Raw genomic sequence first — 12459 nt, forward strand, 5'->3', positions numbered from 1 at the left:
TGTAATACAGTGGGCCTGATTTTTTGCTGCTGTCTCCAACACATAAAAAAGGGAGATTTATATTGCCACTTAGTGCATCTGCGGCAGTCCTGTTTGTGGCATCTGTCATCCACTTTCTGCCACTAAAACTGTTGTGTAATACAGTAGGCCTAATTTTTCTGCTGTCTCCCACACATAAAAAAGGCAGATTTGTATTGCCACTTAGTGCATCTGCGTCAGTCCTGTTTGTGGCATCTGTTATCCACTTTCTGCCACTCAAACTGTGGTTTAATACAGTGGGCCTGATTTTTTCCTGCTGTCTCACACACCTATAAAGGGTGATTTAAACTCACAACAAGTTTACGTACACCTTCTAACTGGTTTTACAGTACCATATAACGTTTGTTAGTTTGGTTACATTTTTCCAAGAATGAGGAAGTCTGGTGGAAGAGGTCGTGGCTGTGGTCGGTCATTGCCAGCTGGTAATGATGGTAGTGGTGGTGGAGCATCAGGTGGTTGTGGGAAAAGCAATATAGCACCTAAGTCTCGAGTTGTTGAGCCAGCGTCATCGTCTGGCTACACAAGGCCTCGAACGCTCCCTTTTCTGGGAGTAGGAAAACCGCTTTTAAAGCCGGAGTAGCAGGAACAAGTTTTGGCTTTCCTTGCTGCCTCTGCCTCTAGCTCTTTCGCCTCCTCTTCGGAAAGTGCAAAATTTAAAAGCAGCGCGTCGTCAACTATATCAATAGTAAAAGAATAAAAACTGAAAATGTAGGCCCCTTAAAAAATAGTGAGGAAAGAATGGTTGTAGATGACGAGGAAAAAGCTAACATATTAAACACCTTCTTCTCCACGGTATTCACGGTGGAAAATGAAATGCTAGGTGAAATCCCAAGAAACAATGAAAACCCTATATTAAGAGTCACCAATCTAACCCAAGAAGAGGTGCGAAACCGGCTAAATAAGATTAAAATAGATAAATCTCCAGGTCCGGATGGCATACACCCACGAGTACTAAGAGAACTAAGTAATGTAATAGATAAACCATTATTTCTTATTTTTAGTGACTCTATAGCGACAGGGTCTGTTCCGCAGGACTGGCGCATAGCAAATGTGGTGCCAATATTCAAAAAGGGCTCTAAAAGTGAACCTGGAAATTATAGGCCAGTAAGTCTAACCTCTATTGTTGGTAAAATATTTGAAGGGTTTCTGAGGGATGTTATTCTGGATTATCTCAATGAGAATAACTGTTTAACTCCATATCAGCATGGGTTTATGAGAAATCGCTCCTGTCAAACCAATCTAATCAGTTTTTATGAAGAGGTAAGCTATAGACTGGACCACGGTGAGTCATTGGACGTGGTATATCTCGATTTTTCCAAAGCGTTTGATACCGTGCCGCACAAGAGGTTGGTACACAAAATGAGAATGCTTGGTCTGGGGGAAAATGTGTGTAAATGGGTTAGTAACTGGCTTAGTGATAGAAAGCAGAGGGTGGTTATAAATGGTATAGTCTCTAACTGGGTCGCTGTGACCAGTGGGGTACCGCAGGGGTCAGTATTGGGACCTGTTCTCTTCAACATATTCATTAATGATCTGGTAGAAGGTTTACACAGTAAAATATCGATATTTGCAGATGATACAAAACTATGTAAAGCAGTTAATACAAGAGAAGATAGTATTCTGCTACAGATGGATCTGGATAAGTTGGAAACTTGGGCTGAAAGGTGGCAGATGAGGTTTAACAATGATAAATGTAAGGTTATACACATGGGAAGAGGGAATCAATATCACCATTACACACTGAACGGGAAACCACTGGGTAAATCTGACAGGGAGAAGGACTTGGGGATCCTAGTTAATGATAAACTTACCTGGAGCAGCCAGTGCCAGGCAGCAGCTGCCAAGGCAAACAGGATCATGGGGTGCATTAAAAGAGGTCTGGATACACATGATGAGAGCATTATACTGCCTCTGTACAAATCCCTAGTTAGACCGCACATGGAGTACTGTGTCCAGTTTTGGGCACCGGTGCTCAGGAAGGATATAATGGAACTAGAGAGAGTACAAAGGAGGGCAACAAAATTAATAAAGGGGATGGGAGAACTACAATACCCAGATAGATTAGCGAAATTAGGATTATTTAGTCTAGAAAAAAGACGACTGAGGGGCGATCTAATAACCATGTATAAGTATATAAGGGGACAATACAAATATCTCGCTGAGGATCTGTTTATACCAAGGAAGGTGACGGGCACAAGGGGGCATTCTTTGCGTCTGGAGGAGAGAAGGTTTTTCCACCAACATAGAAGAGGATTCTTTACTGTTAGGGCAGTGAGAATCTGGAATTGCTTGCCTGAGGAGGTGGTGATGGCGAACTCAGTCGAGGGGTTCAAGAGAGGCCTGGATGTCTTCCTGGAGCAGAACAATATTGTATCATACAATTATTAGGTTCTGTAGAAGGACGTAGATCTGGGGATTTATTATGATGGAATATAGGCTGAACTGGATGGACAAATGTCTTTTTTCGGCCTTACTAACTATGTTACTATGTTACTATGTCAGTGGATGCTCCCAGTCAGGAACAAGTCGCTTCCTTGTGTCCTTCACCCAGAACAACAGAGAAGGATGCGTCAGGCGACACAACAGGTTACTCCATGGAGCTCTTTACACATACCGTGACTGGGTTAGAAAGGGAAATTGTTAACAGGCCATACCCATTACAAGGTGAATCGGACATGGAGTGCACAGATGCACAGCCACAGCTAGATTATTATGCTGTTCCATTGACTCAGATCACAACATTGCCCTTGCAGTGTACTGAGCCAGAATCTGACCCTGATGAGACTATGGTGCCTTGTCCCGAACGCTATAGCACTGGCTTACACGGTGACACAGAGGAAGGTGCACAGGACATAGAAGAGGAGCTGATAGATGACCCAGTTGTTGACTCAGATTGGCAGCCATTGGGGGAACAGGGTGCCGCCGGCAGTAGCTCTGAAACGGAGGAGGAGGAGCCGCAGCAGGCATCAACATCGCAACAGCTTTCATCTGGCAGGCCCGTATCTGGGCAAAAATGTGTGTCAAAACCAAACACAGTTGTAGGACAGCGTGGCCATCTGGTTAAAGCAGCTCAGTGTGCAATGCCTGAAAAGGTATTCAATAGTAGGAAGAGTGCAGTCTGGCAATTTTTTAACCAAGATCCGAATGGTTAGTGCAAAGTCATCTGTAAGAAATGCTCAAGAACCTTTAGCAAAGGTCAGAATGTGAAAAATCTAAATACAACTTGCATGCGTAGACATTTAACCACCATGCACTTGCAAGCCTGAACTAACTACCAAACGTCCCGTAATGTTGTTGCACCCACTCACAATGAAGCTAGTCAGCAACGCTACATTCCTTCCCTCACTGTAAGCTCACCGTTTACCACACCACCTGCAGCAAATGTGGAGGCATCGTCGCAAGGCCAAAGCAGTCAGGGAATCACCAGGTTCTTGTATGTAGGCCAACAGCAAGAATACCATCACCAACCCTCTCTCAGTCTGCCATGTCCACCACCACCCCCGCTAGTTCCACCATATGCAGCTCTCCAGTCCAGCTCACCCTACAAGAGACTCTCATTAGGAAATGGAAGTACTCATCCTCTCATCCGCGTACACAGGGTTTGAACGCCCACATTGCTAGACTTATCTCGTTAGAGATGATGCCCTACCGGTTAGTTGAAAGCGAAGCTTTCAAAGCCCTGATGGACTACGCAGTCCCACGCTATGACATACCCAGTCGACACTTCTTTGCGAGAAAAGTCATCCCAGCCCTATACCAGCATGTAAAAGACCGCATTGTCCATGCACTCAGGCAATCTGTCAGTACAAAGGTGCACCTGACAACAGATGCATGGACCAGTAGGCATGGCCAGGGACGTTACGTGTCCATAACGGCACACTGGGTTAATGTGGAGGATGCAGGGTCCACAGGGGACAGCCATATTGGGACAGTTCTGCCTAGCCCACGGTCTAGGAAACAGTTGGCTGTAGGCGTTCGCCCCCCCCTCCTCCTCCTCGTCCTCCTGCAGAAGCGAGAGCTCGTCCATAGACTGCAGTCGCACGACCGCTCCATCCGCAGCTGCCACTGTTGCACACGAGGTGTCCCATTATGGAACAGCTAGTGGCAAATGTCAGCAGGCTGTCTTGGGAATGAAGTGTTTGGGCGACAACAGACACACCGCGGAAGTTCTGTCCGAGTTCTTGCAGCAAGAAACTCAGTCATGGCTGGGCAGTGTACATCTTGATGCAGGCAAGGTAGTCAGTGATAACGGAAGGAATTTTATGGCTGCGATAGCCCTTTCACAACTGAAACACATTCCTTGCCTGGCTCACACCTTGAACCTGGTGGTGCAGTGCTTCCTAAAAAGTTATCCGGGGTTACCCGACCTGCTCCTGAAGGTGCACAGACTTTGCTCGCACATCCGCCGTTCGCCTGTACACTCCAGCTGTATGCAGAACCATCAGCGATCTTTGAAGCTTCTCCAGCACCTCCCAATAATCGACATTGCAACAAGGCGGAACTCCACACTGCACATGCTTCAGAGGCTGTGCGAACAGAGGCGTGCTGTTATGTATTTGTGGGAGGATACACATACACGGGCAGGCAGTTGGATAGCAGACATGGAGTTGTCAGGTGTGCAGTGGTCTAAGCTACAAGACCTGTGTCAAGTCCTTCAGTGTTTTGAGGAATGCACACGCCTGGTTAGTGCAGATGACGCCATCATAAGCATGATCATCCCCCTAATGCGTCTGCTGATGCAAAGTTTGAGGCACATAAAGGAGCAGGCGTCTGCAGCCAAGGACGAGGGAAGCCTTGATGGCAGTCAGCCATTGTCTGGTCAGGGAAGTCTACTGGATGAGGTGGCGGGCGAAGAGGAGGAGGACGAGGAGGATGATGGGGATGAATATTTTTTGGATGAGGAAGCTTCTCAGGGGGCAATAGAAACTGGTGGCGTTGCAAGGTCAGGTTCAGGGTTTTTGAGGGGGACAAGTGACGTTGATTTGCCAGAAAGTGCTCCTCAACCCAGCACAAGCAGTGAATTGACACCTGGAACATTGGCCCACATGGCGGATTATGTCTTGCGCATCCTAAAAAGGGACCCACGCATTATAAAAATGATGACCGATGACGATTACTGGTTGGTCTGCCTCCTGGATCCACGCTACAAAGGGAAATTGCAAAATATCATGCCACATGAGAACCTTGAGCAAATATTGGCTACCAAACAAGCAACTCTTGTAAACCGCTTTGTTCAGGCATTCCCAGCACACAGCGACGTTGATGGTTCTCACACGAGCTGCAGCGGGCAACATGACAGAGGTGTTAGAGGTGCACAAATCAGAAGTGGCGTTGGAATTTGCTTTGAGATGGCCATTTATCGTAGATAGTGGTAATTATTATTTCTTCCCTATATATGATGACTGTAGAGCAGTGGTCCCCAACCTTTCAGACCTTGAGAGCCACATTCAGCTGCAAAGGAGGATCGCAAGACACGTTCAGCTCTGAGAGAGGATCACGAGCCCCATCCAGCTCCTGCCCCACTAACAGTAGTGACACCCAGTGACATCCTATCTTACCCCAATTCAGATCTGCTCTTCTGTGCAGGGCTACACACAAAGGTCTCCATCTAGAGATCTGCTCTTCATAGCTGTTTGCTACACATGAAGCTAATGCACCAAGCTGGCAGACAGCCGCGAGCCACACATCATTGGCCCACAAGCCACGTGTGGTTCTCGAGCTACAGGTTGGGGACCCTTGCTGCAGAGTGTCCATATCAGTTTCAATGAAAGGTAGATAAAAATTGTCTGACAATCTACAGCAGCAGCAAAAGATTGGGCATGCTGAAATTAACCCTGATCATTCTTCCAATAACATCAACCATAAGAGAACACTTATTATTATTATTATTATTATTATTATTATTTTTTATTGTTATAGCGCCATTTATTCCATGGCGCTTTACATGTGAGGAGGGGTATACATAATAAAAACAAGTACAATAATCTTACACAATACAAGTCATAACTGGTACAGGAGGAGTGAGGACCCTGCCCGCGAAGGCTCACAATCCACAAGGGATGGGTGAGGATACAGTAGGCGAGGATAGAGCTGGTCATGCAGCGGTTTGGTCGGTCGGTGGTTACTGCAGGTTATAGGCTTGTCGGAAGAGGTGGGTCTTCAGGTTCTTTTTGAAGGTTTCGATGGTAGGCGAGAGTCTGATGTGTTGTGGTAGAGGGTTCCAGAGTAGGGGTGATACGCGAGAGAAATCTTGTATACGATTGTGGGAAGAGGAGATAAGAGGGGAGTAGAGTAGGAGATCTTGTGAGGATCGGAGGTTGCGTGTAGGTAAGTACCAGGAGACGAGGTCACAGATGTATGGAGAAGACAGGTTGTGGATGGCTTTGTACGTCATGGTTAGGGTTTTGTAGTGGAATCTCTGGGCAATGGGGAGCCAGAGAAGGGATTGACAGAAAGGAGAGGCCGGGGAATAGCGGGGGGACAGGTGGATTAGTCAGGCAGCAGCGTTTAGAATAGATTGGAGGGGTACGAGAGTGTTAGAGGGGAGGCCACAGAGCAGGAGGTTGCAGTAGTCAAGGCGAGAGATGATGAGGGCATGGACTAGGGTTTTTGCAAATTCATGGTTGAGGAATGAACGGATTCGTGAAATGTTTTTGAGTTGAAGTCGGCAGGAAGTGGAAAGGGCTTGGATATGTGGTTTGAAGGAGAGATCAGCGTCAAGGATTACCCCGAGGCAGCGAGCTTGTGGGATTGGGGAGAGTGGGCAGCCATTTACTGTAATGGATAGGTTCGTTGGGGGGGTCGCGTGAGATGGGGGAAAGATGATGAATTCTGTTTTGTCCATGTTAAGTTTCAGAAATCTAGCGGAGAAGAAGGATGAAATAGTGGACAGACATTGAGGGATTCTGGTTAGAAGGGAGGTGATATCTGGTCCAGAGATGTAGATCTGTGTTCACTTATGGAACCATCATACATTTTATATAGTAACTTTACAATATATCCTATATAAATGTAGTCTTCTTTCCCAATTTATGAGCACCTTTAATCTCCTGAACTTAAGGCTGCTTTCACACATCAGGTTTTTGGTTTCAGGTACAATCCGGCAGTTTCAGGCACAATCTGGATCAGTTTTTTTCTTATGCCGGATCCGTTTTTTCCCCATAGAGTTGTATTACTGCCGGATTGTGCCAAAAGGACATGCGTTTCATCCGTTTTGTGCCGGATCCGTCCCTTCAGGCTTTTTTGCCGGACACAAAAAACGTCTCCTGCAACGTCCTGAAGGGACGTTTCCGGCAATAAACGCATGGAACTGATATGTGAAAGAACACTTCCGGTGACCAAATCTGTTTTTACACACTGAGCATGCCCAGAAGCTTCTGGCATGGAAAAAAAATCAATCTCTCTCTCTCTCACACACACACACTGAAAACCTGATAAAATCCTTCTTGGTCAAAAGAAAATGGTCTGACAGCTCACTGACTGATTAGATTGCAGATTACTCTAATGTTTATGGAGAGGGGAGGGAAAGGAGGAAAAGGAGTAGAGATAGGCAGATGGTACTGCTGCTTTCTAGTAAGTGTTTTATTTCACAGCAATACTAGTGGAGCGCCCCCAGACGCAGGGCCGTGGGTTCCTCGGTACCGGTCCTCTCTGTCTCAGTCCTTGGGTTGTCACGGTGGCTGGACCCGGTCCGTGACCCTGCTAAGGGGCGTCCAATAAAAGGGATGATGAAAGTCGGCTAAAGTTTTGTGACGCCACCTGTGGTATTCGGTCAGGTCGACCGACGCTGCTTGGGGTCCACTGGGGTGATGTGATGGCAGCTAGATGGTATACCTTCCCACAGGTGAAGTATATCCCCAGGGCTTCCCAGTAATGTAGGTGGTGATGGTGTGAGATGCAGTCAGGGCTGTATTTAGAGTTTCTGCTGCCCTAGGCACTTTTAGCGCTGCCTCCCCCTTTGGTAAGTATGACACTGTCGACAGTGACTTTGGCAAGAATCGCTGTTGTGAAAGTAGCCTTTTGCAGCAGATCGGGCAGTTTTTCTGCATCTGCCGTGTAACGGATCACTTACGGCACCACTGCGTTTGGTTTAATTAATTCCCTATGGGCTTTGCGGTACTTGCTGTGATCTGGGATATGTGGTACCATACCTCCCAACTTTTGAAGAAGGGAAAAAGGTCTAAATTTTAGGCCATGCCTCTGACCACACCCATTTCACAACTAGTCACACCCATATCCAAGTCCCAACCACACCCATTTAGCACTGCTGATCACACTGTTTCATATACATTTAAACAAAAAAAAATATGGCCACACAGTGCTCCATACTGTATAATGGCCACACATGATGCTTAATACTGTAAAATGGCCACACATGATGCTCCATACTGTATAATGGCTACGCAGTGCACACAGTGCTCCATACTGTATAATGGCCACACATGATGCTTCATACTGTATAATGGTAACACATGATGCTCCATACTGTATAATGACCCCACATGATGACCAATACTGTATAATGGCCCCACATAATGCTCCATACTGTATAAGGGCCACACATGATGCTCAATACTGTATAATGGCCACACATGATGCTCCATACTGTATAATGGCCACACATGATGCTCAATACTTTATAATGGCCACACATGATGCTCAATACTTTATAATGGCCACACATGATGCTCCATACTGTATAATGGCCACACATGATGCTCAATACTGTATAATGGCCACACATGATGCTCAATACTGTATAATGGCCACATATGATGCTCCATACTGTATAATGGCCACATATTATGCTCCATACTGTATAATGGTCACATATGATGCTCCATACTGTATAATGGCTCTACATGACGCTCCATACTGTATAATGGCCACACATGATGCTCCATACTGTATAATGGCCACACATGATGCTTCATACTGTATAATGGCTCTCTACATGACGCTCGATACTGTATAATGGGCGGCCACACATGATGCTCCATACTGTATAATGACCACACATGATGCTCCATACTGTATAATGGCCACACATGATGCTCCATACTGTATAATGGCCACACATGATGCTCTATACTGTATAATGGCCACACATGATGCTCCATACTGTATAATGGCCACACATGATGCTCCATACTGTATAATGGCTACGCAGTGCACACAGTGCTCCATACTGTATAATGGCCACACATGATGCTCCATACTGTATAATGGTAACAGATGATGCTCCATACTGTATAAGGGCCACACATGATGCTCAATACTGTATAATGGCCACACATGATGCTCCATACTGTATAATGGCCACACATGATGCTCCATACTGTATAATGGCCACACATGATGCTCAATACTTTATAATGGCCACACATGATGCTCAATACTGTATAATGGCCTCACATGATGCTCAATACTTTATAATGGCCACACATGATGCTCAATACTGTATAAGGGCCACATATGATGCTCCATACTGTATAATGGCCACATATGATGCTCCATACTGTATAATGGCCACATATTATGCTCCATACTGTATAATGGTCACATATTATGCTCCATACTGTATAATGGCTCTACATGACGCTCCATACTGTATAATGGCCACACATGATGCTCAATACTGTATAATGGCCACGCATGATGCTCCATACTGTATAATGGCTCTCTACATGACGCTCGATACTGTATAATGGGCGGCCACACATGATGCTCCATACTGTATAATGACCACACATGATGCTCCATACTGTATAATGGCCACACATGATGCTCCATACTGTATAATGGCCACACATGATGCTCCATACTGTATAATGGCCACACATGATGCTCCATACTGTATAATAGCCACACATGATGCTCCATACTGTACAATGGCCACACATGATGCTCCATACTGTACAATGGCCACACATGATGCTCCATACTGTACAATGGCCACACATGATGCTCCATACTGTATAATGGCCACACATGATGCTCCATACTGTATAATGGCTCTCTACATGACGCTCCATACTGTATAATGGGTGGCCACACATGATGCTCCATACTGTATAATGGCTCTACATGATGCTCCATACTGTATAATGGCCACATATGATGCTCCACGCATAATGTTTAATGGCCCACCCCCCTCCCCTCCCATCCTGTATGCATGGCTCATCTCCCCCCATGCATGGCTCATCGGCTTCCCGCTCCCAACATGCATGGCTCATCTCTCCCCCCCTCCTGTATGCATGGCTCATCTCCCCCCCATGTATGCGTGGCTCATGTTGTCCCCCTCCCTGTATGCAGGGGTGGCTCTGGCTCATCTCCCATCCCCCTATGTGTGGCTCATGTCCCCCCTCCCTGTATGCAGGGGTGGCTCAGGCTCATCTCCCATCCCCCCCATGCGTGGCTCATGTGTTGTCCCCCTCCCAGGCCTCCCTGTATGCAGGGGTGGCTCTCTGGCTCATCTCCCATCCCCCCCATGTGTGGCTCATGTTTTGTCCCCCTCCCAGGCCTCCCTGTATGCAGGGGTGGCTCTGGCTCATCTCCCATCCCCCCATGTGTGGCTCATGTTTTGTCCCCCTCCCAGGCCTCCCTGTATGCAGGGGTGGCTCTGGCTCATCTCCCATCCCCCCATGCGTGACTCATGTTTTGTCCCCCTCCCAGGCCTCCCTGTATGCAGGGGTGGCTCTGGCTCATCTACCATCCCCCCCTCCTGTACGCTTGGCTCATCGACGCCCTCCTCTCCCCCCTGGCCAGCCGCCCCCAGGCTCCATCCTCCATGCATGGGTGCCGCATCAGCGTCACCATCATTCATGGACGGCTCATTGGCTGAGGCTCCCCGACCCCGCCGCTCCGCGCTCCAGTCCCATCCTATCATGGCTCGGCTCGCAGCTCCGCTCCCCATCCATGGTCCTCCCCCCGCCGTCCTCCCACCCTGGCTGTCACAACATGACATCAGACATTCATACTCACCGAGTCACCGTCGGTCCGTCCGACTCCTTTCCACACTGCGCGGAATCCACCTCTGTCCCGGCGGCAACCGCGCAGCACCCTCGTCCTCCTGCGTGAGCGGTCAGGTGGTACCGCTCATTAAAGTTCATGAATATGCGCATATTCATGAACTTAATGGGAAGCGGTACAACCTGACCACACCTCACGCAGGACGAGCTGCCGATGGCCGACGCGGAGACTAGACCAGGCATCGCTGGAGCTAGCTAGGTGAGTATCTATGTATGATGGTGACTCACCAGTGACCAGTCCACACTGTATGATGTCGGGGCAAGGGCGGGCAACCGCGGGCGACCACGGGGGGGGGGTATTATTAGGGACAGGGTGACCCCGCCGAACCTTAAGAAAAAAAAAAAACCTCTGCTCTGGTGCCGCCCCCCGCATAGTCGCCGCCCTAGGCACGTGCCCTTGAGTGCCTAGTGGCAAATACGGCCCTGGGTGCAGTCAATAATGAGGACACAGGGTTGCAGTCTCTTTACCTTTTACTTCGGGATCCGCAATCCAGAGCACTGTCAACAGGGCTGTCTGAGACAGGCCGGTCCGAAGGCACATCCAGAGTTCCCTTTGCAGGTGGAAATCAGTGCCTACCACTAGCGCCTGTGTGTTGTAGTTCTTCCCTGCTGAGCATTCAGGATAGCCCTCACAACTTCTGTTCTCGTTCTTTCTCTTTCTCTCTCTCTCCGTCCCCCAAGTTTATCTGGATAGGATGCACCCATTTGACGGGAAGGCTCGGAGCTATTCTGGGATCCTAGAGACGCCCCTCTCCATGCTTGCCCCCTATGTCTGCTTAGGTGATGTATGGTAGACAGCCAACCTATAATTAACTGTCCTGCGGTATCTGAAGTAAGGCATAGAGTCAGTTACTTCCTCGGTGTTCCGGTCACCGGCTACGCGCCTCAGTAGGATGTTGCCCTTCTCGGGGCACGACTCCTACTGGCTCTCCTTTGTGTCCTAAGTCACTAAGGAACTGCAAGACTCAAGAAACTTCCACGTCGTCATCTGGAATCGTGTCTTCGCAAAGTCTTCTTTCCTTGTAAAACTAGTAAAGAGCACCCTTAAGAGGGTGCGAACTATATACAACACAGTTTGTGAATCATTCACCGTCCATGATTCGGCAGTCTTTTAGACAGTGATGAACTTGTGCAAAAAAGAGAAAAAATAAAACAGTAGGGATCCCGGGTAAACGAAGGGACCCCTTTAAGGATTAACCCTAGACGGGTTTAGTAACAAAAGAGCAGGGGACAGTCAACTATATACAGGTGTCGATGTTTCGAGGTTTATTTTTGCTCCGGTGGTCTCTGCCAGGGCCTGACCGGGCAGGCAGGCCTCGGGGGTCTGGGAAGGCTAAAATCAAAGTCTATTTCTGGCATCACGGGAGTCCAGTGGACGATCCGAGGGACG

The sequence above is a fragment of the Ranitomeya imitator genome, chromosome 1 (genome assembly GCF_032444005.1).
Source record: "Ranitomeya imitator isolate aRanImi1 chromosome 1, aRanImi1.pri, whole genome shotgun sequence".
Lineage (NCBI taxonomy): Eukaryota > Metazoa > Chordata > Amphibia > Anura > Dendrobatidae > Ranitomeya > Ranitomeya imitator.